Raw genomic sequence first — 6,380 nt, forward strand, 5'->3', positions numbered from 1 at the left:
CTTTCCTCCCCAACTTGCTTCTTGGTCATGATGTTTGTGCAGGAATAGAAACCCTGACTAAGATAGTGATCCCCTGTTCTTCTCTGGTTATGAGATTTGATATCCAAATATCATTGCTGTGAACAAAAGCTATCCAGTCTGGGTTAGCGGGGCATAATTTTGGATCCGTTCGTATATTGGGATAACTAGTTTCCATTACATTGGGCCATAAAGGCTGTTGTGTAAATCCATGCGGTCCTCCATCTTTGATATGATAAATACCACTACCAGCTTGAAACAGTAATGTTCTGCTTCTTGGGCAGTAACCATAAGCTGCGATTTCCAGAGTCCAGATGTGCTTTCTTTCTCTGAGTAGTTCTTCTTCTCAAGAATACATCCCATAGTCTAGTGTCGCCTGAAAAAGATTCAAAAGAGGCTTCTGAGAAAGCATTAAGACAGCTCCTCAGACGAGCAGTGGTGGTGCATGCCTTTAATCCCAGCACTTGGGAGATAGAGACAGGCAGATTTCTAAGTTTGAGGCCAGCCTGGTCTACAGAGTGAGTTCCAGGATAGCCAGGGCTACACAGAGAAACCTTGTCTCGAAAAAACAAAACAAAACAAACAAAACAAAAAACCTGCTACTCTGTTGATGCTTTTAAGGATTTCAGAATAAAATAATGTATTTTTTTTCTGTTCTCACCACACATGGCAAGATAATAGACCCTGTCTGAGTGAGGCCCATCTGGCTCCATCCTCTTCACAAACATAAAATCATGTGGTGCTTTAGCCATCATGTAGCCTTGGTATTTTCTGGTGTCAGCGAGCAACTTTTCAGCTGACTCGAGGAATACTGTTCGGTTTAAAACAGCTCCAGTTTGGGTCAGCCCTGTGATTCATCATTTCCCTCCTCACATTCTGCAGTTTCAAATATCCTGACAGCCAGCTGCTCTGTTTCCATTGTGGCTGCCTTGTTTCATCTTCCTGATGGTATTTTTATCTGTTCAGATCTCTTCTACTTTCCAAGAGATCATTTTTTACCTGGCCCAGATCCTTTAACTATAAGCACAGATCTCTCTGTTCATCCTGACCTCATCTCACAGGAATCTTTCCTTTTCTCTCCATCCAATCCTTTCTCCGGGCCTGGATCCCTATGCACTATGGAGTGGTACTACCTCCACTCCCATAGGGGCCACAGTGGCTTCTTCAGTGAGGGCCCCTGTGGCACCCAGGTGGAGGACAAACAGTATGATTTTTATGTGTTTCAAGACCACTGAATACTAAGGAGTGTGTTTCTCTTTTTTAATACGAATGCAAATATTTGTTTTAAATTTTGTGTGTGAAAATTATTTCATATATGATTTGGGTACAATTTGTAGTTTCAAGGGTGAAGAACCAATTAGATCTCATGTGTATTTAGAAATGATTTCTTTTGTTGGTTCTCTCTTTTCTGCCTTGTAGACAGGGTGTGCTTAAGTTTGATTTTTTTATTTTTCTGTAGTGGACAAAGACACTGATTTCCATGCTTTTAGTATCCCTAGAGATGGATTTTGGAAACAATATATTAGAAAAGACAGCATTCTTGCCCTCAGCATTAGAGCACTATAAAATACTCTTCAATTTTGATGATTCTCTCTCTCTCTCTCTCTCTCTCTCTCTCTCTCCACAACAATTCAACATAATCCTGAAGAATCAGAAAGTGTTCACAGGAGCTCCCATATAATTCTTTTCTGAAGCTGTTTGTCCCTGCCCCAAGAAACTGCATAAAAAACAATATTGCAAATTGATAAGTGCTTGTGAAGAAGAAGGGACACAGTGAAAATTGTGTCAGTTTATCAACAGAAATAGAAAAATCTTACTCAGAAAGAAAGCCTTAGTGACAAGAAACAATCGCATAACTTTTTGTACATTTAATTTTCAGTGTTTGAATGGATACCCTTTCTGAAACTGTCCTTACTGAGATCCTGTGACTTTATTTTATATACAATATTATTTAAAACTTCAGCATTTTAAATGCTTTTTACAGTCCCTTCTTTTCAATTGGTTCTCAATAAAAACCTAAACATCCTTTATGTTATAGATAGAAATTGTATGAAATCAAGTGTTCAGTGTAATTTGGATGTGATTATCAATGATGTTCTCAGAGGAAAACTGTTGCCCTCACTGTGTGATTGTATGTGGTAAAGGCATGGCAGGTAGGGTCATTCCACGCTCAAAGAAGCCAGGCATACAAGGAGCTAACGACATTGCTGAGCAAGCTTGACATATTGAAGAAAGCTGGTCCAGGAGTCTCTGGGTAGATATTCTGACTTCTGCATTCATTACTAGCCTAGTTTGTATCTAAGATACACATGCATTTCCAGATTATATGATTCATAATTCACTCCCTACTTAATTAGTAATGAACATGGGTAATAGTTAATACTCCTCTTTCACTTAATCCTTTGTGGCATTATTTACAATTTTCTTATGTTCTCTGTACTTTTTGAGTAATTTATTAAATTGTGATGCATTAAAATAGGCAACACAGATGTAGACAAGAACATACAACAATTGGAAACAAAGTTCAAGGAAATTAGCTTGCTGATATGAGAAGCTTAGGAGTGCTGATCTCCTTATGATGCCTGGATAGAGACACCTATTTCACTTAGCTACTTTCACCTCTGCAGTCTTTTGTTAATGGTTTCTCTTTATTTTAGATACATCATTGCTTATGTTTTAAGGTTTGGGTAGATCATCTTAGCAAAACATGCAAACAGCAGCAGATAAAAGGGGAGATTTGGGAACAGAATTATGAAAAGGTGAAGGTACAGGAGATGCCTCAAGAAAGTCAGTTTCTGTCCCAGCGGATGTTCCAAAGGCCAGTTTGTAGAGTATTTCAAATTATTTTTGGATAAGTTTTCAACTAAGACACAAATATCAATTCTTTTGTATTAATATATCTAAAAATGGTTACTGAGTAAATATTAAATAGACAAAACTATGATAGACAGAGTACAGATGGCTTGTCTTTATTCTGCCAAGTTGTTGCATCATTTCCTCCATCTGTCTCTACCCTATTTTTGCTCATGTGTGCCATTATAACATCCAACTCATAGACACAACCTGTTCCTCTTTTATGGGCAGTAGTGAGAAATATACTGGTAATACTCACTGTGAGTTGGGATCCCACACTCCCTGTAATGTACAGCAATAACCTGCTGATGGGAGGGAACCTTTTCCCAGGTAGTTCCATCCTAAAAGTAGCCTTTAATGGTTTACAGTCTCTTACAAAGGGCCTGGTGAGATTTTGCCTGAATGAGACTGTTTGACTACTTGACTTCATTGCTCTAGCAAATATAGTAATAGATAATTTCTCTAATGAATTAATTGGCAACATGAGCCCCTAGATGTTGGAGTGTTCCATATTGTGTCCCTTTAATAGATTATACAACCACAAATCATTTCTAGAACAATTTTATAAATGGTTTCATGGCAGGCATTAGTAGGAGGTTTCTGTTATCCCCAAGGAACTCTTCCCTTTTAACCAACTCTTTATCTTTTGCTCACCCACAGGTCTCCTCCCTATGTGACTCATGGAATCTCTGTTGCAGGGTGGTGTTTTTGTTCAGACTGGACAACCCATGGGCTGTCTCTCAACTGACTCGCAAGTACTGCTGGCCTCCTGAGTGGCATTCTGGGACCAAGAATTTCTCAATGCGTCTGACCAATCTCTGCCATATTTTTTCCAGTGTGACCTACAGTTGAATGATTACTGGCCTCTCTGATAAGTCTCAGGCCATCTGTACCTCTGGGACTCCTGGTACTGTTTAGATTAGAGGTTATTCATCCCTATTCAAGGTGGCTTTTTATGTCTCCCTCTCTGAAGGAAATCATATTACACATTTCAGAGAGTCATTGGAGTACCAACTGTACCTCTCCTGGGGAACCAGCCCCCAATTTGACCTATACTGGGCATCTCTGTATGAGACCTTTTCTCTTTCTGACCTAGATCCAGAGCAACAACTCCAATACTAAGTTAAATTGTTCAGAGATTAACTGCACTCTCTCCTGCTGTTGGGATCCTGTGAATGGAGACATGATCATGCTCCTCCTGGAAGCACCACTAATCTGGGTTCCTATAAATGCCACTGATAGCTTCTGACTGGGCACCTTCCCTGCATTGCTACAAAAGAGATTTTGGAATATCTGCCATTATTGATGTCACTGTGGTGGGGCTCTCTGCTGCAGCAACCACATGTACGCCATTTATAGACAAGAAAATTCTGAGCAGAGGGCCACTGTACTTAACAGTATCTCAACTCTGATGGCCTCTTTTAGATAAACAGTTGCAGGTAATCCAGCTCTTGCAGCTGGGTGTGTTAAACTTACACCATCAAGTGGGACTTTTACAGTATGATGTTAATTATCTATGGGATCTTGCTCAAGGTAGTTGTGATCCACATTATCTCCATATCTGCTTCACACAATATCAAAATCAAACACATCTTAATAGTAGGCAGCACTAAATTGACAGTGTAGCTATAGAATTGGTACATGAAATTCTTCATTTCTTTCTTGCATCAGCTGCATCAAAATACTGTCTTCATTAATGGTACCCATGTAGATGTTATTATTTTTGATTTTTTAAGGATGCAGGGTCAAAGCTACCTCAGCTTGCTTCTCCTATGAACATTTTCATTTATGCTATAATCCTTGTTGAAGGCAGAATTGTGTTTTTCATAATCTGGGCCATTAGACATATAAGGGATCAGCAGCTCCACACCAAATCCCTTTTATTAGAAGTACTCAGCCTTGAAATAAAGAAAGGAAGGGAGGGGCAACTGTGGGGGATGTGGGGATGTGGGTGTGAGCCTGGTGGAGGAAGAAGTGGGATGGAGAGGAAACCATAGGCTGCTTCAACTTCTCAAGGAGTCTTGATTTGCTATGCACAGTACCCAATCTAAAAAAATCACCCCCTCTTATCAACCTCCTCCCCTGCAGAGTCATGGGCAAGCAAACTAGATTTGCCAGGACAGTGGATATAACATCCTGTTTCCCTCTTGATTATGTAACTGCATACTGATTAACTAAAAAACTTTAAGTTTATTGTACTAAACAATAACTTTAGATCTGTACTCCAGTTTGAATCCAGGGAATCTTCGTGGTCTCTGTCTCCACTGTATGACCCCCTCCTCATTTCCTGGTTCCTCTTCCCACAAGGATAAAAATCAAGATCTACAGCCTTAGTATCCGAATATATTTATGTATGTGTAATATCTACCTTTATTTTCATATCTATCTATCTATCTATCTATCTATCTATCTATCTATCTATCAATCATCTATCTGATCCTAATGAAAATCACATGCTATTGGCATAAAAACAGACATGTTGATCATTGAAATTGAACTGAAAACCAAAAACATAAATCTACAGACCTATAAGATACCTGATATTGTAAAGCCAGAAATGCACATTGGGAAAAAGAAAACATCAACAAATGGTACTGGTCAAACTGAATGTCCCCAAATAACCAGGTTGTTAAAACAATAGGGTGACAGTGGGACTCGATTGCCAAGGACAACATCTGCACAATACATTGAACATGAGAGGTTAAGCTATCACCTATATAGAGCCTTCACCTCTATGTTCTAGCATCTTTGGCACAGTAACCTACTCTCTAGGCTATCAAAGGAAAAATACAAACACCAAGCCAGCCACAAACTTTGATTCATATTATGTTCTGCCAATATGCCAACACAGCAGATGCTGTGGCACAGAACTTATGAGAGTAGTCACCCAATGTCTGATATGACTTAAGGCCCAGTCTACAAGATGTAGCTCATACCCAACACTGCTCAGTTGACCAAGAGTCAGAGACTAGATAACCTAGTGTAAAACCAAACACAGCTATTCCAAAAAAAAAAAAAATTCAACAAAATATTTCTAATGACATTATGATATATTTATCAGAGAAGCTTCCTCCTACTTCAGACAGGAATATGCACAGAGACCCACAACCAAACATTACATGGAGAGAGAGTCTAAATGGAAAGTATTCATTAAATTCTTACCTCTGAGCTCAGGAAATCCCTTGGAAGAGCAGGTAGAAAGTTTGTAAGATCCAGAAGGGATGGAGCACACCAAGCTAACAATCAATACAACAAGGTGAAAATAAGCTTATAGAGATTTATATACAGCAAGTACAGGACTTACATTGGTCCAAAAGATATCTATACACCAGCCAACCAACAAACAAGCAAAAACCAAAAGCAAACATCAACAGCAAAAACCAAAACAATATCAACAACAACAAAAAAACCCAACCAAACCAAAAACATTACAGGCTTTTTTTTTTTTTTTAAATACATTTCTTTAGTCTGTGTTTTTTTTTTTTTTTTTTTTTTTTTTTTTTTTTTTT

At 38.7% G+C, this 6,380-nt stretch overlaps 1 pseudogene; it reads right to left on the reverse strand.

Moving 5' to 3' along the window:
• LOC116089373 overlaps positions 1–6,380 on the reverse strand; it is a 12,684-nt pseudogene that overhangs the window by 2,321 nt on the left and 3,983 nt on the right.

The sequence above is a fragment of the Mastomys coucha genome, unplaced genomic scaffold (genome assembly GCF_008632895.1).
Source record: "Mastomys coucha isolate ucsf_1 unplaced genomic scaffold, UCSF_Mcou_1 pScaffold14, whole genome shotgun sequence".
Classification (NCBI taxonomy): Eukaryota; Metazoa; Chordata; class Mammalia; order Rodentia; family Muridae; genus Mastomys; species Mastomys coucha.